At 39.2% G+C, this 25596-nt stretch overlaps 1 protein-coding gene across 3 annotated transcripts in view; it reads right to left on the reverse strand.

The window, feature by feature from the left end:
• Positions 1–17538, reverse strand: part of USP33 (ubiquitin specific peptidase 33) — a 62940-nt gene extending 45402 nt beyond the window's left edge. For all 3 annotated transcript variants that reach the window (XM_059924759.1, XM_059924750.1, XM_059924766.1), the window contains exon 1: positions 17347–17538. The gene's annotated coding sequence lies outside the window, so the exon portion shown is untranslated. The remainder of the gene's footprint in view (positions 1–17346) is intronic.
• Positions 17539–25596: the final 8058 nt, after the last annotated feature.

The raw sequence follows: 25596 nt of genomic DNA on the forward strand, positions 1-25596 counted from the left end.
CAACTAAGCCAATGTGCCACAACTACAGACCCTGTGCTCTAGAACCTGAGAGCCACAACTACTGAACCCCTGTGCTGCAACTACTGAAGCCTGCGTGCCTAGAGCCTGTGCTCCGCAACAAGACAAGCCACTGAAATGAAAAGCCCGCACACCACAATGAAGAGTAGCCACCGCTGGCCACTAGAAGAACAAAGACCCAACGCAGCCAAAAATAAAATAAATTACTTTAAAAAACTGAAGTATAGTTGATTTATATTATTATATTAGTTAGAAATGGTCTTAATTAACTCTATCGAATGCCTTTTCACGGCGGAGTCAAGATGGTGTACTGGGAGGACATGGAATTCGCATCTCCTCACAATTAGGGCACCTACCAGGCACTGGTGGGGGACCACAGAGACCTAAGGGGACAGGAGGAACCCCCAGAGACCATCCTGTGGGATCTCAGTTCCCAGGCTGGAGGTCGGGCCCAAGCTCCTGTGGTGGGAGTTCCAAGTCAAAATCACTGGACTAACAGAGAACCTCAGACCCCAGGGAATATTAATCAGAGTGAGGCCCCCAGAGGTCCTCATCTCAGCACCAAGACCCAGCTCTAACCAACTGCCTCGAAACTCCATTGCTGGATGTCGCAGGCCAAACAACCAGTAAGACAAGAATACAGCACCATCCATCAAAAAAAAAAAAAAGAAAAGAAAAGAAACGACAAAAAAATCTGTTACAGGGCTTCCCTGGTGGCGCACTGGTTGAGAATCTGCCTGCCAATGCAGGGGACACGGGTTCGAGCCCTGGCCCGGGAAGATCCCACATGCCGCGGAGCAACTAGGCCCGTGAGCCAAAACTACTGAGCCTGCGCGTCTGGAGTTTGTGCTCCGCAACAAGAGAGGCTGTGACAGTGAGAGGCTCACGCGCCGCGATGAAGAGTGGCCCCCGCTCGCCGCAACTAGAGAAAGCCCTCGCACAGAAACAAAGACCCAACATGGCCAAAAATAAATAAATAAATTTAATTTAATTAAAAAAAAAAATATATATATGTTACAGATGAAGGAAGAAGGTAAAAACCTACAAGACCAAATAAATGAAGACGAAATAGGCAACCTACCTGAAAAAGAATTCAGAGTAATGATAGTAAAGATAATCCAAAATCTCAGAAACACAATGGAGAAAACACAAGAAACATTTAACAAGGTTCTAGAAGAACTAAAGAGCAAACAAACAGTGATGAACAACACAATTACTGAAATTAAAAATACTGTAGAAGGAATCAATAGCAGAATAACTGGGCAGAAGAACACATAAGTGACCTGGAAGATAAAACGATGGAAATAACTACCAGGGAGCAGAATAAAGAAAAAAGAATGAAAAGAATTGAGGACAGTCTCAGAGACCTCTGGGACAACATTAAATGCACCAACATTCAATTTTAGGGGTCCCAGAAGAAGAAGAGAAAAAGAAAGGGACTGATAAAATATCTGAAGAGATTATAGTCGAACACTTCCCTAACATGGGAAAGGAAAGAGTCAATCAAGTGCAGGAAGCACAGAGAGTCCCATACAGGATAAACCCAAAGAGAGACACTCCGAGACACATATTACTCAAACTACCAAAAATTAAATACAAAGAAAAAATATTAAAAGCAGCAAGGGAAAAGCAGCAAATAACATACAAAGGAATCCCTATAAGGTTAACAGCTGATCTTTCAGCAGAAACTCTGCAAGCCAGAAGGGAGTGGCAGCACATATTCAAAGTGATGAAAGGGAAAAACCTACAACGAAGAATACTCTAGCCAGCAAGGATCTTTCAGATTCGATGGAGAAATTAAAACCCTTACAGATAAGCAAAAGTTAAGAGAATTCAGCACCACCAAACCAACTTTACAACAAATGTTAAAGGAACTTCTAAAGTCAGGAAACACAAGAGAAAGAAAAGACCTACAAAAACAAACCCAAAACAATGAAGAAAATGGTAATAGGAACATACATATTGATGATTACCTTAAATGTAAATGGTTAAATGCTCCAACCAAAACACATATACTGGCTGAACAGATACAAAAACAACACCATATATCTGCTGTCTACAAGAGACAAACTTCAGACCTAGGGATACATATAGACTCAAAGTGAGGGGATGGAAAAAGATATTCCACGCAAATGGAAATCAAAAGAAAGCTGGAGTAGCAATTCTCGTATCAGACAAAATAGGCTTTAAAATAAAGACTATTACAAGAGACAATGAAGGACACTACAAAATGATCAAGGGATCAATCCAAGAAGAAGATATAACAATTGTAAATATTTATGCACCCAACATAGGAGCACCTCAATACATAAGGCAAATGCTAACAGCCATAAAAGAGGAAATAGACAGTAACACAGTCATAGTAGGGGACTTTAACATCCCACTTTCACCAATGCACAGATCATCCAAAATGAAAATAAATAAGGAAACAAAAACTTTAAATGACACATTAAACAAGATGGACTTAATTGATATTTATAGGACATTCCATCCAAAAACAACACAATACACTTTCTTCTCTAGTGTGCATGGAACATTCTCCAGGATACACCATATCTTGGGTCACAAATCAAGCCTTGGTAAATTTAAGAAAACTGAAATCATATCAAGTATCTTTTCTGACCACAACACTATGAGAATAGATATCAATTACAGGAAAAAAACTGTAAAAAATACAAACACATGGAGCCTAAACAATACGTTACTAAATAACCAAGAGATCACTGAAGAAATCAAAGAGGAAATCAAAGAATACCTAGAAACAAATGACAATGAAAACATGATGACCCAAAGCCTACGCGATGCAGCAAAAGCAGTTCTAAGAGGGAAGTTAAAAGCAATACAATCCTACCTCAAGAAACAAAAAAAAAATCTCAAATAAACAACCTAACCTTACGCCTAAAGCAATTAGAGAAAGAAGAACAAAAAAACCCCCAAAGTTAGAAGGAAAGAAATCATAAAGATCAGATCAGAAGTAAATGAAAAAGAAATGAAGGAAACAATAGCAAAGATCAATAAAACTAAAAGCTGGTTCTTTGAGAAGATAAACAAAATTGATAAACCATTAGCCAGGTCCATCAAGAAAAAAAGGGAGAAGACTCAAATCAACAGAATTAGAAATGACAAATGAGAAGTAACAACTGACACTGCAGAAATACAAAGGATCATGAGAGATTACTACAAGCAACTATATGCCAGAAAAATGGACAACCTGGAAGAAATGGACAAATTCTTAGAAAAGCACAACCTTCTGAGACTGAACCAGGAAGGAACAGAAAATATAAACAGACCAAACACAAGCACTGAAATTGACACTGTGATTGAAAATCTTCCAACAAACAAAAGCCCAGGACCAGATGGCTTCACAGGCGAATTCTATCAAACATTTAGAAAAGAGCTAACACCTATCCTTCTCCAACTCTTCCAAAATATAGCAGAGGGAGGAACATTCCCAAACTCATTCTATGAGGCCACCATCACCCTGATACCTAAACCAGACAAAGATGTCACAAAAAAAGAAAACTGCAAGCCAATATCTCTGATGAACATAAATGCAAAAATCCTCAACAAAATACTAGCAAACAGAATCCAACAGCACATTAAAAAGATCATACACCATGATCAACTGGGGTTTATCCCAGGAATGCAAGGACTCTTCAATATATGCAAATCAAACAATGTGATACACCATACTAACAAACTGAAAAATAAAAACCATATGATCATCTCAATAAATGTGGAAAAAGCTTTCCACAAAATTCAACACCCATTTATGATAAAAACACTCCAGAAAGTAGGCATAGAGGGAACTTACCTCAACACAATAAGGTCATATATGACAAACCCACAGCCAACATCGTTCTCAATGGTGAAAAACTGAAACCATTTCCTCTAAGATCAGGAACAAGACAAAGTTGCCCACTCTCACCACTATTATTCAACATAGTTTTGGAAGTTTTACCCACAGCAATCAGAGAAGAAAAAGAAATAAAAGGAATCCAAATGGGAAAAGAAGAAGTAAAACTGTCACTGTTTGCAGATGACATGATACCATACATAGAAAATCCTAAAGATGCTACCAGAAAACTACTAGAGCTAATCAATGAATTTGGTAAAGTACCAGGATACAAAATTAATGCACAGAAATCTCTTGCATTCCTCTACACTAATGATGAAAAATTTGAAAGAGAAATTAAGGAAACACTCCCATTTACCACTGCAGCAAAAAGAATAAAATACCTAGGAATAAACCCACCCAAGGAGACAAAAGACCTGTATGCAGAAAACTATAAGACACTGATGAAAGAAACTGAAGATGATACAAACAAATGGAGAGATATACCATGTTCTTGGATTGGAAGAATCAACATTGTGAAAATGACTAGACTACCCAAAGCAATCTACAGATTCAGTGCAATCCCTATCAAACTACCAAGGACATTTTTCACAGAACTAGAACAAAAAGTTTCACAATTTGTATGGAAACACAAAAGACCCCAAAGAGCCAAAGCAATCTTGAGAAAGAATAACACAGCTGGAGGAATCAGGCTCCCTGACTTCAGACTATACTACAAAGCTACAGTAATCAAGACAGTATGGTACTGGCACAAAAAAACAGAAACCTAGATCAATGGAACAGGATAGAAAGCCCAGAGATAAACCCAAGCACATATGGTCACCTTATCTTTGATAAATGAGGCAAGAGTATAAAATGGAGAAAAGACAGTCTCTTCAATAAGTGGTGCTGGGAAAACTGGACAGCTACATGTAAAAGAATGAAACTAGAACACTTCCTAACACCATACACAAAAATAAACTCAAAATGGATTAAAGACCTAAATGTAAGACCAGACACTATACAATTCTTAGAGGAAAACACAGGCAGAACACTCTATGACATAAATCAAAGCGAGATCCTTTTTGACCCAGCTCCTAGAGAAATGGAAATAAAAACACAAATAAACAAATGGGACCTAATGAAACTTAAAAGCTTTTGCACAGCAAAGGAAACGATAAACAAGACAAAAAGACAACCCTCAGAATGGGAGAAAATATTTGCAAACAAAGCAACTGACAAAGAATTAATCTCCAAAATATACAAGCAGCTCATTCAGCTCAGTATCAAAAAAACAAAAAACCCAATTCAAAAATGGGCAGAAGACCTAAATAGACATTTCTCCAAAGCAGATATACAGATTGCCAACAAACACATGATAAGATGCTCAACATTACTAATCATTAGAGAAAGGCAAATCAAAACTACAATGAGGTATCACCTCACACTGGTCAGAATGCCCATCATCACAAGGTCTACAAAAAACAAATGCTGGAGAGGATGTGGAGAAAAAGGTACCCTCTTGCACTGTTGGTGGGAATGTAAATTGACACAGCCTCTATGAAGAACAGTATGGAGGTTCCTTAGAAAACTAAAAATAGAACTACTGTATAACCCAACAATCCCACTACTGGGCATATACTCTGAGAAAACCATAATTCAAAAAGAGTCATGTACCACAATGTTCACTGTAGCACTATTTACAATAGCCAGGACATGGAAGCAACCTAAGTGTCCATAGACAGATGAATGCATAAAGATGTGGCACATATATACAATGGAATATTACTCGGCCATAAAAAGAAACGAAATTGAGTTATTTGTAGTGAAGTGGATGGACCGAGAGTCTGTCATACAGACTGAAGTAAGCCAGAAAGAGAAAAACAAATACCACGTGCTAACACATGTATATGGAATCTAAAAAAAAAAAAAAAGGTTCTCATGAACCTAGGGGCAGGACAGGAATAAAGACACAGATGTGGAGAATGGACTTGAGGACACGGGGAAGGGGAAGCTGGGATGAAGTGAAAGAGTAACACTGGCATATATACACTACCAAATGTAAAATAGATAGCTAGTGGGAAGCAGCTGCATAGCACAGGGAGATCAGCCTGGTGCTTTGCGACCACCTAGAGGGGTGGGATAAGGAGGGTGGGAGGGAGACTCAAGAGGGAGGAGATATGGGGATATACGTATGCATATAGCTGATTCGCTTTGTTATACAGCAGAAACTAACACAACATTGTAAAGCAATTATACTCCAATAAAGATGTTTCTTTTTAAAAAAAAAAGCCTTTTCAGCAGCTACTGACGGCTTTCTAGACTCCTTGTTTCATTTGTTGATATTATCTATTATATTAACAGACTTGATACTAAGGATCCTTGCACTGATGTAATACACCCTATTGGGTCAAAATATACCATTAGTCTGTTGTTTCATATTTAGATTCTATTGGCTAATATTGTATTTAGAAATTTTGCATTTCTAGATGTAAGTTAGATTAACCTTTCTTGATAGCATTTTTAATCAGGGATAAAAGTTGGCCAAAAAGTTTGTAACATCTTATGGAAAAACCCATACGAACTTTTTGGCCAACCCAATATGTGTGCTTCACAGAATGCACTGAGTAGCTTTGCATCTTTAATAACATAGAATAGGGTTTTTAAAAAAAACGATGTTGTTTATAAACTAAATAAAAGTCAGCTGTGAAACCATCTGCTATGCTGCCTCTTTCAAGGACAGATCTTCAATGACCTTTTCAATCCTTGAGCAAGAACTGGTCAATTCAACTTTTCTGCTTCTTGGGTCAATTTTATTAATTTATATTTTGCTATAAAATTATCCATTAATCTCGACTATCAACTTTGGCATCATGGCATAACATGTAGTATTCTCAAGAAGGTTTGCATAAAATTCCGTTAACCTCTCCTATACCTGGGTATCTATGATGTCTCCTTTCTCATTCTTAATATTGTGTACTTTTATTCCATTTTCTTCTCTTCTATATGAGGTTTATCTAATTCATCGGTCCTTGCAAAGAACCAGCTTTGGGATTTATCCTTCCCACTATTTTTGTTTTGTTGTTTCCAATTCCATTAATTACAGTTTTATCTTTAATCCCCATGTACTATTTGGTTTCTGTTTTATTTTCTTAATCCCTAAATATGGGAACTGAATTCTCTTAGTTTTATTTACTTAATAATAAAAGTATTTAAACTATACATTTTCCTCTTAATACCAATGTTTGCCCATGAGATGGAAATGTTCTTCTCACTGCTTTCTAGACAGTATGTTATCTCACTTTTGACTGTAAAATGTTTTAAGTGCATCAATACAAGAATGGATATATATATACATTTACATATATATATTCATGACTGAACACTACACATCAGTTTAACTTCATGAACTGGATGGATAATTTATCAACATGAATAGATCTAAAGGACATAATGTTGAATGGAAAAAAAGGAAGATGCAGAATAATACATTCTCTATGATACCATTGAAGTAAAAATTTAAAACCTGATGGAAGAATATATTAGGAGTTTGGGATTATCAGATACAAACTACTATATATAAAACAGGTAAACAAGGTCCTACTGTATAGCACAGGGAACTATATTTAATTATCTTGTAATAAACTATAATGGAAAAAAATGTGAAAAAGAATATATATATGTACAACAGAATCACTTTGCCGTACACCAGAAACTAATACAACATTGTAACTTAACTATACTTCAGTTAAAATAAAAAACAAAACAAATAAGAAAACAATGTACAAAAAAAAAAAGCCCCAAAACGAAACATGCATAATAGCACATTGTATCTGTATGTACATATCCACTGTAAAAGCATAAAAATATAGTTTTGAAGGTTATGTACTCAGAATGTTGCCTCACAGCAAAGAAGAAAGGGGGACTAGGGAAAGATTAGTTCTCTCCATTCTGCTATTAATGTTCTGGTATTTAAACAACTTAATGAGAATTAATTTGCAGATAACATGACACTATACACAGAAAATCCTAAAGATGCTACCAGAAAACTACTAGAGCTAATCAATGAATTTGGTAAAGTTGCAGGATACAAAATTAATACACAGAAATCTCTTGCATTCCTATACACTAACAACAAAAGATCAGAAAGAGAAATTAAGGAAACAGTCCCATTTACCATCACAACAAAAAGAATAAAATACCTAGGAATAAACCTACCTAAGGAGGCCAAAGACCTGTACTCAGAAAGCTATAAGATACTGGGACTTCCCTGGTGGTCCAGTGGTTAAGAATCCGCCTTCCAATGCAGGGGACATGGGTTCAATCCCTGGTCACGGAAGTAAGATCACACATGCCACGGGGCAACTAAGCCTGCATACTCTGGAGCCTGTGCACCACAACTAGAGAGTCCGCATGCCTCAACTACTGAGCCCCCACGCTCTAGAGCCTGCACGCCACAACTAGAGAGAAGCCTGCTCACTGCAACGACAGATCCCACATGCCACAATGAAGATTCCGCATACTGCAACTAAGATCCGACACAACCAAATACATAAAAATAAATAAATTTATTTTTAAAAAAAGAAAACTATAAGATACTGATGAAAAAAATCAAAGATGAACAAACAGATGGAGAGATATACCACGTTCTTGGATCAGAAGAATCAATACTGTGAAAATGACTATACTACCCAAAGCAATCTACAGATTCAATGCAATCCCCATCAAATTACCAATGGCATTTCTTCACAGAATTAGAACAAAACATTTTACAATTTGTATGGAAACACAAAAGACCACAAATAGCCAAAGCAATCTTGAGAAAGAAAAACGGAACTGGAGGAATCAGGCTCCCTGACTTCAGACTATACTACAAAGCTACAGTAATCGAGACAGTATGGTACTGGCACAAACACAGAGAGATAGATCAATGGAACAGGATAAAAAGCCCAGAGCTAAATCCACGCACCTATAGTCACCTAATCTATGACAAAGGAGGCAAGAATATACAATGGAGAAAAGACAGTCTCTTCAATAAGTGGTGCTGGGAAAACTGGACAGCTACATTTAAAAGAATGAAATTAGAACACTCCCTAACATCATACACAAAAATAAACTCAAAATGGATCAAAGACCTAAATGTGAGGCCAGACACTATAAAACTCTTAAAGGAAAACACAAGCAGAACACTCTTTGACATAAACTGCAACAAGATCTTTTTTGATCCACTTCCTAGAGTAATGAAAATTAAAACAAAAATAAACAAATGGGATCTAATTAAACTTAAAAGCTTTTGCATAGCAAAGGAAACCATAAACAAAACGAAAAGCCAACCCTCAGAATGGAAGAAAATATATGCAAGCAAAGAAACCAATAAGGGATTAATCTCCAAAATATACAAATCTACAAAACTATTAATCTACAAAATTCTAAGACTCCTCTGGAAGCTTGGGGATCACAGGTTGGGAATTACTAGAGAGCAAAAAAAAATTCAAACTGTGCATGGAAATTAAGGCTTTCCATAATTTGACCTCAATTTGTCCTGACCTTTGCAATCTTTTATCAGACAACTTTTCCCTCTATCTACCCTATCTGGACAATTTGAAATCTCCTCAGCAATAATGATGGTAATAACAACTGAAAAATCTTCCAGATTGAAATGATAGCATCATGCTGTATGATGTACAGCTTTGGCAGGGGCTCAAGTGTCCATCTGTAGATTCAAAACTGCTTCTGAAGATATTACTTTTAAGGGGGTGGGGAAGATTTTACTTTTTAGCAGTACAATCCCCAAATCTTCAGGCCCCAAATTCTGACCCGGTCATCCTAATAACAGAATAGCAGACATTCAAGTTTTAATACAGGAAAAGCATAGGGACCAGTGTTATTAATATTTGTTACACATCAAGACATAGTTGGTAACCTAAGGAGAACCTTTTAATATTGAAAAACTGCCTATATTCCATTATCTAGTCTATTCCAAAAAGTAAAGCTATTTATAAAGAATCAGAATCAAGCGACTGTGACAAAAAAATCTGTCAGGAGAGCTGGTTGCTAATTTATTAGTTACACAGAAGATTAATATGAATCCAGAAGAAACTCTGTATTAGCAGATGGCAGAACTGTCCAAAATTTTTAACAAAAATCTGGATAAAGACACAGAAGGCAGGCTAGTGAAATCTAATTATAAAATTATAAAAATAATTAAAGAAATGACATTTTATTTAGAAAAATGAGCTAAGATTAACAAGGATGGATATAGTATTCTATATTGGCATTCAAAGAGTCTACTGTCTAAGGTAAGGCCAAAAAAAGGGTTTCAGGTATTTAGATTCTAGATGCTAGAAGACGAAGGAAACAACAGTGCAGTTCTCACTCAATTTATCAACAGAATAGGTTTCAGAATAAAAAGAGAAGCCAGTCTTATTGTACTCATAAACTAAGTAAATCATATAGTGAATGTTTTATTTATGAAGAACACTAAAAGCTACAGAATACAAATGCCTTCCATAGACAGTCTTAAATAATTTGAAAACTGTATCGTCATAAAGACAACACTATGGCTAAAAGTAAAGTTTCTGGAGCAAGGCTACCTGGGTTCAAATCCAAGCTCCACTATGTCCTAGGTTTGTGACCAGGGTTAAGTCACTTCTCTGTGCCTCAGTTCCCTCACCTATAAACTTGAGATAATTACAAAAATCTACCTCGTGGAGTTGGGGGGGGGTGTTATATAAAACATTTGTTAACATATATAAATTATTTCAAACAGAGTGAGAGTAAGCACTCAATAAATGTTAACTATTATGAGGAAAAATTGAAAGTATGGATGTTATGTTTAGACAGCAGAAGGCAAAAGTTGGAGGACTTGAGGGGAGCTCCCTGGCGGTCCAGTGGTTAGGACTCAGCACTTTCACTGCCCAGGCCCTGGTTGGGGAAATATGATCCCGCAAGTCGCTCCAAGCAGCCAAAAAAAAAAAAAAAAAAAAGTTGGAGGACTTGATACATGCGTTCCAATTATTTGGACATTATGACCAAAGTAAGAGAGATCTTTTCTTTTTTATGTAACTTGAGAAATGTAGAAATAGCAACTCCAGTTAACGGTGAAGATTTTCAACAATTAGAGCTATATAAAAATGGAAGGTGGAACCTTGGGAAGTAGGATGTTCCCCATCATTGTTACACACAGAGGCTGGAAGACCAACTGTCAGGTGTTTCAAAGGACAGCATTTTGCCCTGAAGTCAATTCTAAGATTCTCTGACTGCAGAAAAACTGATTTGTCTGTCAGTAGTTTCAACCTATACAACTGTTCCATTACTACAACTAATCTGACTAATCCAACTGTACTATTTTATCTTTTACTTTTTTAAACTTTTTTTTTTTAATTAATTAGTTTATTTATTTTTGGCTGTGTTGGGTCTTCGTTGCTCTGCCTGGGATTTCTCTAGTTGCAGCGAGCAGGGGCTACTCTTCGTTGCAGTGCGCGGGCTTCTCACTGTGGTGGTTTCTCTTGTTGTGGAGCACGGGCTCTAGGCACGCGGGCTTCAGTAGCTGTGGCTCACAGGCGCTAGAGCACAAGGCTCAGTAGTTGTGGCGCACGGGCTTGGTTGTTCCGGGGCATGTGGGATCTTCCCGGACCAAGGATTGAACCCATGTCCCCTGCATTGGCAGGCGGATTCTTAACCACTGCACCACCCTGGAAGCCCCCAACTGTACTATTTTATTTTATTTTTAATTTTATTTATTATTTTTAGCTGTGTTGGGTCTTTGTTGCTGTGCGCGGCTTTCTTCTAGTTGCAGCGAGTGGGGGCTGCTCTTCACTGCAGTGCGTGTGCTTCTCATTGCGGTGTCTTCTCTTGTTGCAGAGCACGGGCTCTAGGTGGGCGGGCTTCAGCAGTTGTGGCATGTGGACTCAGTAGTTGCGGCTCGCAGTCTCTAGAGCGCAGGCTCAGTAGCTATGGCACACGGGCTTAGTTCCTCCGCAGCATGTGGGATCTTCCTGGACCAGGGCTCGAACCCGTGTCCCCTGCACTGGCAGGCAGATTCTTAACCACTGCGCCACCAGGGAAGTCCAACTGTACTATTTTAAATACTAGGTTTCAAAATTATTTCAGTTGTAAAAATACAACATTATAATAACCTTACAGCTTACTTTTCCATATTTACCATAGAAGAAAATTACTATACAACAAAAGCAAGCCAAAGAAATTGACAATGGAAGTATCAATATCAGCAAAGAGTACAATGGGCAGAAAAGTTTATTTTATTCTAAATCAATCCATAATAAGAGTTTGTGGAAACTTTTAATCTATAAAATATGCTGATGAGCACTTTTTAAAAAAAATATTTATTTATTTGGTTGTGCCGGGTCTTAAGTTGCGGCTCGTGGGCTCCTTAGTTGTGGCATGCGAACTCTTAGTTGCAGCACGCATGTGGGATCTAGTTCCCTTACCAGGGATCGAACCCAGGCCCCCAGTGGATAAGACGTGAGTCTTATCCACTGCGCCACCAGGAAAGTCCCCTGATGAGCACTTTTTTATTTTTAAATTTATTTATTTATTTATGGCTGAATTGGGTCTTCGTTGCTGTGCGCGGGCTTTCTCTGCTTTTGGAGAGCGGGGGATACTCTTCGCTGCGGTGCACGGCCTTCTCATTGAGGTGGCTTCTTTTGTTGCGGATCATGGGCTCTAGGCGCGCAGGCTTCAGTAGTTGTGGCACACGGGCTCAGTAGTTGTGGCTCACAGGCTTAGTTGCTCTGCGGCATGTGAGCTTCCCCGACCAGGGCTTAAACCCGTGTCCCCTGCATTGGCAAGCAGATTCTTAAACAATGTGCCACCAGGGAAGTCCCCTGATGAGCACTTTTAAGAACTGTGTTTCTTGTCGTTTAAACAAATATTCTAGCAAACAAAAACTCCTTAAAATCTTCGCACAGATCTCACAGTCCTATAACTCTTCCCCTAATCGTTCTTAATTTTCGTTCAAACCGTAACAAAGAAAAAGAAATTTAGTACTAATCTTCTAATTTCCCTTTTCTTAAAAACATCTGTCCCTTTGACCCTTAACAGTCTAATTAATGAGAAGCTTACTGAGTCTATTAAGAGAACTATATAATCTCCTAACTGATTGCTCTACATGCAATCTAGCTGTTCTAGAACCTATTCTTAACACTGCCACAATAAACCACCCAAAAGCATAGCTCCAATCCAGCAACCTCGTTTTAAATAAAATTCCTTAATCAAGATTTGCAAACATTAATCAGCATTTCCTACAAAGAAAAAAAATCTGTCCAATAACAGCAAAGTATAGTCAACTGTAGCCTTATCTAGTTGAGATAATTGTGACAAACACTAGGCAGAGGGGGAAGAGAGAAGAGGGAGGAAGCAAGAGGAAGAGAAATGGAGAACAAGAATCAATGAACATAACAGAGTTCTAATAGAAGCGCAAACCAGCTGATGGTAATTTTCACCCTAAGTCACTTCTGAGCAAGATGGAGGGGTAATTAAATTAACAATATCAACATTATGGGACAGTCATTAAAACTACTTAAGTAGAACATGTAGAATCACGGAAAAACAAATGCAACCACCATATTCAAATGAGAACCACTCTAAGAAATTTTGTCAATTTTTTTCTTTACCAGAATATTGTTGATTAGAAAAAAGAATCAGAATTTATTCATCTAAATAATGCCTCTACTAAAAATATTAGCAATTCCTCCTTCAGAATTTTATAAATAGTTAAAAAATGAAAGAAATCTTCTTATTCTATGTCACATTCAGTCTCATATTTTCACCATATTGCCATACTTCAGGACGCACTAGCCCCAGGCATTTACAGGCTAATTTAACAAAGGCCCAATCAAGTATGGGTCAGACACTGTGTATCTAGTGGGGGTGGCAGCACTGTTCAAATCTCCACCCTACTTTCCCTTTTGAATGACTGGACACCTACACTCTACTTTATCAAGACTCTTCAACACCCTGTAATTCCTTTATTCTCCTGAAATAACTAATTTGAATGTCAGTGACCTTCTGTCAACCCTCCTCAATCACAAGTTACATAACTCTCAAACCTCAGTGCCATTTTAGAGTCCCTCCTCATTTTCTATATTCTACCAGTTACCAAATTCTACTGCTTGCTTCTTTTATCCATCACTTCTCAACTCACATTTCTTCTAGATCTCCACCTAAATTGAGGCTTTTATTTCACATCTTGATTATTTAATAAGAATGCCTATTAACAGACGCAGTTGACATCTGGTCCCCATCCCTTCAGCTCACCTTGCAGCTGGTACAGATAGTATCCTGACAGCTTCCCACCTCCACCAACAGGAGCCTGCCCAACCCTAGCTAAGACAATGGGAAGTGCTTGAGAAACATTTCAAGAACAATCTCAATCAGTGAGGACTGGAGTAGGTGGAAAAACTCCCCAGCTACCCTTCAGTTAGTAGGACAATTCTAAGGCAGCTCTACAAAAATCTCCACAGGATTAACCCCCAGTTGCCCATCACTGGCTTTTTTTTCCCTTTCCGGACTCTTTACCCACTCCCTCACTTGTGCTTCCTGGCATCTCACCTGCACCCATGTTATCTCAAGGTCTGCTTACAAGATAGCACTTTGGAGAAACTACAAGGGCCACAAAAGTGACACTATCAAGATCTCGCTTAACCTAAAGCTGCCCAAGTGTTCTCTTGGTCTCAATCATCTCCCAATTACAGCTCATTCTGCATTCATATGGATCACATACCTCTTCTAACCAAACATCTTCAATGAAGCCCTTCGTAATTTGTCTTTTTCATCTCCTATTTCTAACTTAGGTAAATCATAACTTATTATCAGCCAAATTGTTGTACTGATCCTTTCTCAAATATAAGCTGTACCTTTCCAGGAATGCAATAATCTATTGTTTTTAGAAATGTCCTCCAATATTTGCCTGTTGAAAACCTTGCAAAGCTCACTCATCTCAAATATCATCTCTATCAAGATTCAATCACAAGTAATGTCTCCCTCACCTAAATTCCTGACTGTAAGTCATAAGACATTTTACCACAGTTCTGTAAAAAACTACCCTACTTGACCACAAGCCTGACTCTAAATTCTTTAAGGGTAGAAACCATGTTCCATTCTTTTTATTTTCCAAAGGGCTTTCTTTCCCTGATAGACCCATAGATATTGACCTACATAGCCTTCTAAAGTAACTTTCGAAAAGAACATTTATTTTTATATATGCATTCTTAAGTATTAGTACAAAATTCATGCTCCTTTTTATAGACAAACAAACTGAGCTTATCTCAGACTCTTTGGGACTAACCTATTTATCAAAATGCTCCTGAAATCGCATGCAGACTTAAAAAAAAGAAGTTTAAAAACAACACTAAAGGGCTTCCCTGGTGGCGCAGTGGTTGAGAGTCTGCCTGCTAATGCAGGGCACACGGGTTCGAGCCCTGGTCTGGGAAGATCCCACATGCCGCGGAGCAACTGGGCCCGTGAGCCACAATTACTGAGCCTGAGCGTCTGGAGCCTGTGCTCCACAACAAGAGAGGCCATGATAGTGAGAGGCCCGCGCACCGCGATGAAGAGTGGCTCCCGCTCGCCGCAACTAGAGGAAGCCCTCGCACAGAAACGAAGACCCAACACAGCCAAAAATAAATAAATAAATAAATAATAATTAAAGGTGCTAATAATTAAAAAAAAAAAAAACCACTAAAGAAAGCTGTTACTCATTCCTTTATTTTTGGGAAATGACTACATTTCATGTTTCTCACCAAAAATCTTTCACCATTTATGTACTTCATTTCCTTGCAAAGAGTCCAGAGTCTGTCACATGTTATACTTCACAGTGCTCCAATACTTAGCTGAATTCCAATTTATATCAAAGTTTACTTCAGCAAGATTATTTCAGGCTTTAGGGAAATTCTGATCCTTACACAATCTCGAAATGCTTCTGTCACGGGAAAAGACTTTACTTCTTGGCATTTCTAACTCAGAGGACTGGCATGAGGATCAAATAAGATTGTATACGTGAAAGGTCATTGAAAATTCTAACAATAAATAAATGTAAAAATTATCTCCTTAACTCTGAATTTCAAACGATTAAAATAATCTATTTACTACAATCTAACGTCATTAAACGCACTGTTATTTGTTACAAATAGGTTATAAAGGCGTAAGTTATAAAGAGCTCAAGACAAAAAAGTGAAAGCTGGCTATAAACCAGATCAAAGATAAGAAGCAATCTTAAGTAGACTATCCCTCTTGCATATGGCAAAAGGTCAAATATTTTATTCCTGCAATACTTTTGTACTGTCCTTTTTTTTTTAATCCTGCCAAAGTAAATTAAATAACATAAAGCCCCCGGTGTAGTATAACTTATTGCTATTACTTTTCCTTAAAATTAGCAGTCTTTCAATAACATTCCTACTTTTCCCCATGTTTATAGCATGAATTCACTAACAATATTCGTATTAGGTTCAAATCAAATAGCTTATTATCTGCTTTGGTCAGACCTTTCCAAACGATACAATTGTCTCAACCAGAAATGGAACTAGAACAGCCTCATTATTTTTTGAAACAAGTTTTCCTCAAAAGAAAAATAATCTGATTAAACTAAAAAATTCTATTCTATACATCTATTAAGCAAGAAGTCTAGAGATCCTTATCGTAAGTTTAGAGCCTATGCTCCTGCCAGCGTTTCCCCTCTGGCCCAATTTTCCCGGCCTTATACTGATTATATGAGAACGTAAACCCTAAAAACACTTGAGTGCAAAACACCCAGAATCATCCAACAGCTCAACTTGCATCCTGTAAATATTCAAATGAAGAGCATTTTGTAGTAGGTAAAATATGTAAGAGTAAAGGTCTGGGAAACCACACACCATGGAAACTGACTCAAACAAAAGCTGCGGATGGACAGACCGCAAGGGGTAACCTCTGAAACAATCAGGATTAAATATTCGTCTAAGAAAAATTTCAGTGACGATGACGCCTAGGTTTTCCTGCTGACAACACTGAATAACGGGACCCCTGGGGCTGCACAAATGGGTCCGATCACCCCAACTACGCCGCAAAGCGAAACCAGAACCCAGGAGCCAGCGCACTGCGGGGCTTTCAGTCGACTGAGCCCACCGTGCTAGGCTGATAAGCCGGCATGCGGAGACCGAGGAAAAGAGCGGAGGCCCGCTTCGGGACTCGTCTCACCCCTCCTTCCTCCCGCTTCCCAGGGGAGCGCCCCCTGGGGACCCTTCCTCAAATCTACGACTGACTCGCATCCTCCGCCGCCCCTACTGGGGAGGCCACCAATCATCCCTGCAGCGCAGAGCACCGGAGGGGCCTAGGCCTTGTACCCACCCGCGCGCCCACCACCACCCCGAACCAAGAAAAAGAGGCCGCTGCAGCAGCCACAGCCCCGGCGCGCGGGAGCGAAAACACAGACCGACCCCTGGCTGCAGGCGAGGCGCACTTCGGCCCCGCGCCCCTCCCAACAGCTACGCGCTCACCTCCACGGCCTTCCCCACGGGCCCCGCCAGCGCGGCCGACGGTGGCCTGCGGCCGCACCTCCCACCAGCTCCTCTTTTCCTCCCCTGGCCTAGGAGGGGGCGGCGTCGCTTCTGGATGGCCGGAAAACGGACCCGCAGCTCAGCCTACGGGATACCAGCCTCCCGGCCACTTCCCGCAGCAGCTCCAGCTCCTTCCGGTGTCTCCGCGACCGCCGGCGGCGTCTAGGGCGTCGCGGGAGGGCGAGGAGGGCGGGCAGAGGCGGGGCTGCGAGGAAAGCTCGTCCCGCCTCTGGGGCGTGGCCGCGGAGGCCGGGTCCAGGTGTGGAGACCCAAGCTGCTCTCCCCGCTGGGACTTCCAAAGTAGCTATAGGCACAGGGACCGTACGTGCAGAGCAGTTTTAGATTTGGGGCACTTTTCGTTTCTACACGTGTTCTCCCCCTCTTCTGCAGTCACACTACGACCATTAGCAGGTCTGTCTCTATGCATTACAGAATTTGCGTTAAGGCTGTCCACTGAAGGGCCTCAGGTTTCCGACCTTGTGCACAGAAAAATTAGACTACTTAATTCAATTCAACCCTTTTTCCTTCCTCTCCTCTTTCTTCTCCCAACGTCTTAGGACATAGACTCTCTGAAAGTCATTGCGTTTCTTTTTCCACATCTACAGAGTAGAAATTCATCTCTCCCATTTTCCCTTAAGCCAAAATCAAGATCAAATCAAATATTTATTGAAACGTTAGTATCTGCTTAGTGACTAGAGCATTTGAAGAGATCTGCCTTGTAATTTATGGATCTGTTAAAATTCGTTCAATTGATTGATATGCAAACAATAAAAACAGTTAAATTAATATTAATTAATTGTTCAAATTGCCAGTTTCAACATGTCTGTTTACCTCTATCTTTTTGGTCTCCCAAATGGGAGCTTGTACTCAAGCGTTATGTAAGATGCTCAATCTCCATCAGAAACAAATAGAGAATATGAGAGCTTTCAATTCTATTTGTATGGTAAAAATAGAAGAAATGAAGTTTTGCCAGCATCCTATATAGGGATTGACACCAAGGCCTCAGTTTGCACCACAACCTATCCTGGGTTCACTGATGGTCAGCATATTTCAAAATATTGCAGTTGACATGCTTCAGGATGTCAGCAATGTGGTTAATTTTTATTTTTAAAAAATCAAATATCTAAATGTTTTTAAATGTTTATACTCCTCTGTAAAGACATAAGAGAACGATCATGAAAATCATTTGTTCCCCGATGTCTTGTAGCGAAGTACTATCTGACTTAAAGGAGAGTTTTATAGGTTTATTTGAAAAAAGACAAGTGTTTTAAATTTTCTGACCTTTGCTGTGATGACAAGTAGCTGTCAGTGATATGCTAATAACAAAAAAATTTTTTAATATATACATTTATCCTATAGCCCCAAAGTAAAAGTTGTGTTTCAAAAATGGGTGAGAACTGCTTTTGGAAAGAAACTGGTACAATGAAGAGAGCATTTTGAAAAAGGAGGTTTGAAACTGTTTCCATTATTTAGTAATATTGCTGCCAAAAATTGTCACCTATAAAAAACTCATCTCTGCATCAAGAGACACCATTAAGAGATGAAAAATCAAGCCAGCAAATAGAAGATATTTTAAATATGTATTGGGTTGGCCAAAAAGTTCCTTTGGTTTTTAAGTAAAAATAAAAAACACATTTTTCATTTTCACCATGAACTTTATTGAACGACATATTCACCGTTTTATTCCACTACCTTCTGCCATTTTTCAGGCAACTTCATGATTCCAACTTCCCAAAACTTTTTATCTTTTTGAGCAAAGAACTGTTCCAGGTGTCTTTTACAGTCTTCCAGGGAACTGACATTTTTTCCATTGAGAGAATTTTGTAAAGACCAAAATAAATGGAAATCCGAAGGTGCAATGTCTGGTGAATACGGTGGATGAATCAGAACTTTCCAGCCAAGCTGTAACAGCTTTTGCCTGGTCATCAAAGAAACATGTGGTCTTGCGTTATCCTGATGGAAGATTATGCATTTTCTGTTGACTAATTCCGGATGCTTTTTGTTGAGTGCTGCTTTCAGTTGGTCTAATTGGGAGCAGTACTTGTCGGAATTAATCGTCTGGTTTTCAGGAAGGAGCTCATAATAAACTCCCTTCCAATCCCACCATATACACATCACCTTCTTTGGATGAAGACTGGCCTTTGGTGTGGTTGGTGGTGGTTCATTTCGCTTGTCCCACAATCTCTTCCATTCCATGTTATTGTACAGTGTCCATTTTTCATCGCCCGTTACAATTTGTTTCAAAAATGGAACGTTTTCATTATGTTTAAGTAGAGAATCTCAGGTGGAAATACGGTCAAGAAGGTTTTTTTTGCTTAACTTATGTGGAACACAAACATCAAAGCAATTCACAAAACCAAGCTGGTGCAAATGATTTTCAATGCTTAATTCAGATATTTTGAGTATGTCGGCTCTCTCCCGTGTGGTATAACGTTGATTGTTCTCAATTAATGTCTCAATGTGATCGCTATCAACTTCAACTTGTCTACCCGACCGTGGAGCATCATCCAGCAAGAAATCTCCATCACAAAACTTTGCAAACCACTTCTGACATGTTCGATCAGTCACCTTCTCCATACACTGCACAAATCTTTTTTTGCGTTTCGGTTGCGTTTTTACCTTTCTTGAAATAATAAAGTATAATATGCCAAAAATGTTGCTTTTTTTTCCCTTCCATCTTCAATATTAAAATGGCTACACAAAAATTTACCAGTTTTGATTTTTTTTTTTAATGCATGCTGATATGGCAGCTGTCACAATACAATCTAACAAAATTGTTTCGAATGAAATTAACAACTAAGCACTACTAGAGCCATCTTATGGAGAAAAACCAAACGAACTTTTTGGCCAACCCAATGTAACTAATAAAGAGCTCATAGGGCTTCTCTGGTGGCGCAGTGGTTGAGAATCTGCCTGCCAATGCAGGGGACACGGGTTCGAGCCCTGGTCTGGGAAGATCCCACATGCCACGGAGCAACTGGACCCGTGAGCCACAACTACTGAGCCTGCGCGTCTGGAGCCTGTGCTCCGCAACAAGAGAGGCCGCCACAGTGAGAGGCCTGCACACCGCGATGAAGGAGTGGCCCCCACTCGCCACAACTAGAGAAAGCCCTTGCACAGAAACGAAGACCCAACACAGCCAAAAATAATAAATTAATTAATTAATTAATTAATTTTTTAAAAAAGAGCTCATATATAAATGTGTGTATATGTGTGTGTGTGTGTGTGTGTGTGTGTGTATATATATATATATATATATATATATATATATATATATATATATATATATGTTTTTCCATGAATCAATAAGGCAACTAAATAGACAAAAGGCAAAAGTCATTGCTCCAGAAATTCCTGCATGGAAAATGTATCAGGCATGTTATGTTACCGCAGAGTGTGAGCAAATTTAGCTCAACCTCAAAGTCTCCCCACCAACCTGCTTTATAACGAACATCCTCTTTGGCTTACCTGTCCTTCAGGAGTCCTAAGGCAAAGGGAAGACAAATGATGTGACTGTTCAAGGCAGGTGTGGCTCATTGTCTAGATGACAGCAGGCAAGTGCCTCTCATGTTGACACCAGGTCAAATCCTTGCTGTGGATCTGTCCTTATAAACGAAGCAAATGCACTCTGACAATGCAATCTCTCTCCCACTTTTAGCGTTCATGGATTCCCACCCTCCCTGCGAACTCATGGTTTACATTTATCCTTTTATCCCTTTATCTAGAATCCTTAATCCCTTACTTTTCTTCAAATAATACCTCAACAATAGGCTGTAAGGAAGGATGCTATCATTGGGAAATCTATCAACTCCCCTCTCAGAGAGGAGAGATTATAGATTCCATAGTGTGAACACCCAGCTGAATCATACTAATTCTGGTACAGAACTCTGGAGGTGCCATTCGTGTCCCATATGATGTGAACTGTATGCCCTGGAGCTGTGCATCAGGCCAGGTAGTGAAGGCTCTCCAAATGGGGCTGATGGTGGGGATGGGGCAGGACAGGGAATGAATATCAAAGCAAATCTTTCTCCTTTTTTGCAACTAAGGGCAAGTATAATAGCAAAGCACAAAACATACATTTCAATGCTCATGTAATTGAGACTGAATAAGCCTTCGCAAATGCTGTTCCCTCAGATACACTTTTGTCAGATATACTTTGACCAGATACCAAACTGCTATCCCTCATTTACCTAATTCTTACCTAGATATTCCCTGTTTAAAGTAGCACTCTTGGACTTCCCTGGTGGCACAGTGGTTAAGAATCCACCTGCCAATGCAGGGGACACGGGTTCGAGTCCTGGTCCGGGAAGACCCCACATGCCACAGAGCAACTAAGCCCATGTGCCACAACTACTGAGCCCGTGTGCCACAACTACTGAAGCCCACGTGCCTAGAGCCATGCTCCACAACAAGAGAAGCCACCGCAACGAAGAGTAGCCCCTGCTCACCGCAACTAGAGAAATCCCATGCATAGCAACGAAGACCCAATGCAGCCAAAAATAAATAAATTTATTTGAAAAATAATAAAGTAGCACTCTTAAACAAACAAATAAATTAATTAAATAACGTAGCACTCTTCACCCCATTATTTCTCATTTCAGTATCCTGTTTGTTTCTTTCAGAGAATTTATTATGAATTTGAATTATTTTAAGATTTTTGTGTGCACCTAATTTTTCACCTATCTTCTCTGAACTGTAAGTATTTCTGTCTTGTTCACAATTTTCTCAGAGAGCACCATTGCAGGACTCAAATATTTGCTGTCTCTCAACTGGGGACAGTGGATATTAGCCCCCTGGTAGATATTTGGCAATATCCTTGAAGAGGACTGGAGGAAAAAAGAGTCACATTCCTTTGCATTAACGTGACAGGAGGGTCCAAAACACTGTTAGTGCCACTGTTGAGAAACCCTGATTTAAACTGAGGCTTTATGTTTTTGGTTATAAGTGACAGAAACCTAATTAAACTGTGGTTCCTAATTTGATGAACAAACTGAATTTGGTAGGGGGTAAGCAGAAACCAGTTTTATTCTCTCTCATTACTGTCCCTGAATATTTCTGAGGATCCCTCTCTATTCCTCAGACAAAATCTTAGGCAAAGCCTTTAGCTTTTTTCCCTGGTATTATGATCTCTTTATCATTCATTTCTTAAATTTTCCATCTTACAGTTCTAAGAGCAGAGTTCCTAGCTTAAAAAATCCCAAATAATGGGCATATTGTCTTCACCTGGGTTAAGTGCATGCCTAGGGGCATTCAACCAGAGGGTCAGGGGCATAAAAGAACAGAGCAGCTCCAAAGACAATTATGTGGATGAATGGAATGAAAGTTTCCAAGAGAGAAAAATAGGGGGTCAAGTCAACCCAATATCACACACACACAAATGATATTGGTTTAAAGGCTGAGAAAGAAGATTTCTGATGGGCCAGAGGAGGAAGGATTTTTTTAGGCAGAGAGAACAGCATAGGTGAAAGCACATCAGCAAGAGGCCATGTGCTAATTTGGGAACTTGTAAGGGGTCGATATTACCAGAGCAGAGCCTGAGGTCAGGGAGTAACGGAACAGACTAGACTGCAGAAGGCAGATCATGAGTGATCATGTCTGCTAAGTAGACTTTTCCCTCTAAAGATCCATGAAGAACTTTGAGAAAGGTAGCAACATGATGAGATGTATATATTAGATTACTTGGATAGTAATGATTAGCATAGTTTGGAGACTATTGCAGAATCCAGACAAAGGAAGGTAAGGGCCTAGCAGTGGAGATGGCTGTGAGAACTACTTAGGAGATAAAAATCAATTGACTTTGAACCGACTACATGGGAGATAGAACTTAAGAAGTTTCCTCTATGGATCCTCTTTATTTCTATTTTGAGAGTTCACTAACAATTTTTTCTGACTCTAGTCTCAGTCTACTCTAGTACAGTGCCATACTTCTGAACACAACTCTTCCTAAAACACAAATCCAATCATGTAGCTCTTTAATGACTTCTTGTTGCCCCAGAGAATTTTTTCTCGCCAAGGGTCTAGGGTGAAAGGAGAATATTTTCTAGGGTTTAATATCTAAGGATCTTGCACTGGTCTGAACCAGAGAATACCTTTCCAAATTGTGTGCCCTAGGCACCTGCTCCCCTAATCCTAGTCCCCTTTGGCTTTAGCATTAGCCAGATTTACTCCTCCTATCTCATTTTTTGTTATACCCAATGAAACACACTGCCCTCAAACTATTCTAATCTACATCCCATTCTCCTAAAAGGCAAAACACTTGCTTGTGCCTCTCCTATTTAGTGCTGCTTTCCCTAACCTTATCCCTTAGAATGACCTTTTGTCCTTTGCCCTTTATCTTAAAAGCGAACTCTACTCATCTCTCAAGAGTCACCTCCTAGGAGAAGTTCTTCAACTTTCCCAGGTCACGTGGGTCCTTCCTTGTATTCTATGTCATGGTCTCTAGTGATATTATACTGCTGATTATAAATTATACAATGTAATGTCATTATTATATATTGCAATAATTTTTTCACTTTTCAGTCTCCTGAACCGAACTATGCGCAGGGATTTTTCTTACTCACCCTAGTATTTCCAGCATTGAGCACACTACAGGGCACAATGTAAGAAATGGACAAATCAATAAATTTGCTGCTTAAGAAGATGAATAAATGTGAAAATATTAAAGAAATATGATATAGTGTCTAACTTGAAAAGACAGTAGTTTTCTTTTTCTTTTTTTTTTTTTTTTTTGCTTCGTTGGGTCTTCATTGCAGCACTCGGGCTTTCTCTAGTTGCAGCGAGCGAGGGCTACTATTTCTATTTGTTGTGGTGTGCAGGCTTCTCACTGCAGTGGCTTCTCACTGTGGTGGCTTCTCTTGTGGAGCATGGGCTCTAGGCACACGGGCTTCAGTAATTGTGGCTCACAGGCTCTACAGCGCAGGCTCAGTAGTTGTGGCACACAGGCTTAGTTGCTCCGCGGCATGTGGGATCTTCCTAGACCAGGGCTCGAACCCGTGTCCCCTGCATTGGCAGGTGGATTCTTTTTTTTTTTTTTTTCTTTGTTTCTATTTCATTTATTTCTGCTCTGATCTTTATGATTTCTTTCCTTCTGCTAACTTTGGGTTTTGTTTGTTCTTCTTTCTCTAGTTTCTTTAAGTGTAAGGTTAGATTGTTTACTTGAGCTTTTTCTTGTTTCTTTAGGTAGGCTTGTATAGCTATAAACTTCCCTCTTAGAACTGCTTTTGCTGCATCCCATAGGTTTTGGGTCGTCGTGTTTTCATTGTCATTTGTCTCTAGGTATTTTTTGATTTCCTCTTTGATTTCTTCAGTGATCTCTTGGTTATTTAGTAACGTATTGTTTAGCCTCCATGTGTTTGTCCTTTTTACGTTTTTTTCCCTGTAATTCATTTCTAATCTCATAGCGTTGTGGTCAGAAAAGATGCTTGATATGATTTCAATTTTCTTAAATTTACTGAGGCTTGATTTGTGACCCAAGATGTGATCTATCTTGGAGAATGTTCCGTGCGCACTTGAGAAGAACGTGTAATCTGCTGTTTTTGGATGGAATGTCCGATATATATCAATTAAATCTATCTGGTCTATTGTGTCATTTAAAGCTTCTGTTTCCTTATTTATTTTCATTTTGGATGATCTGTCCATTGGTGTAAGTGAGGTGTTAAAGTCCCCCACTATTATTGTGTTACTGTCGATTTCCTCTTTTATAGCTGTTAGCAGTTGCCTTATGTATTGAGGTGCTCCTATGTTGGGTGCATATATATTTATAATTGTTATATCTTCTTCTTGGATTGATCCCTGGATCATTATGTAGTGTCCTTCCTTGTCTCTTGTAACATTCTTTATTTTAAAGTCTATTTTATCTGATATGAGTATAGCTACTCCAGCTTTCTTTTGATTTCCATTTGCATGGAATATCTTTTTCCATCCCCTCACTTTCAGTCTGTATGTGTCCCTAGGTCTAAAGTGGGTCTCTTGTAGACAGCATATATATGGGTCTTGTTTTTGTATCCATTCAGCCAGTCTATGTCTTTTGGTTGGGGCATTTAATCCATTCACGTTTAAGGTAATAATCGATATGTATGTTCCTATGACCATTTTCTTAATTGTTTTGGGTTTGTTTTTGTAGGTCCTTTTCTTCTCTTGTGTTTCCCACTTAGAGAAGTTCCTTTAGCATTTGTTGTAGAGCTGGTTTGG

The sequence above is a fragment of the Balaenoptera ricei genome, chromosome 1 (assembly GCF_028023285.1).
Source record: "Balaenoptera ricei isolate mBalRic1 chromosome 1, mBalRic1.hap2, whole genome shotgun sequence".
In the NCBI taxonomy this organism is placed as follows: Eukaryota; Metazoa; Chordata; class Mammalia; order Artiodactyla; family Balaenopteridae; genus Balaenoptera; species Balaenoptera ricei.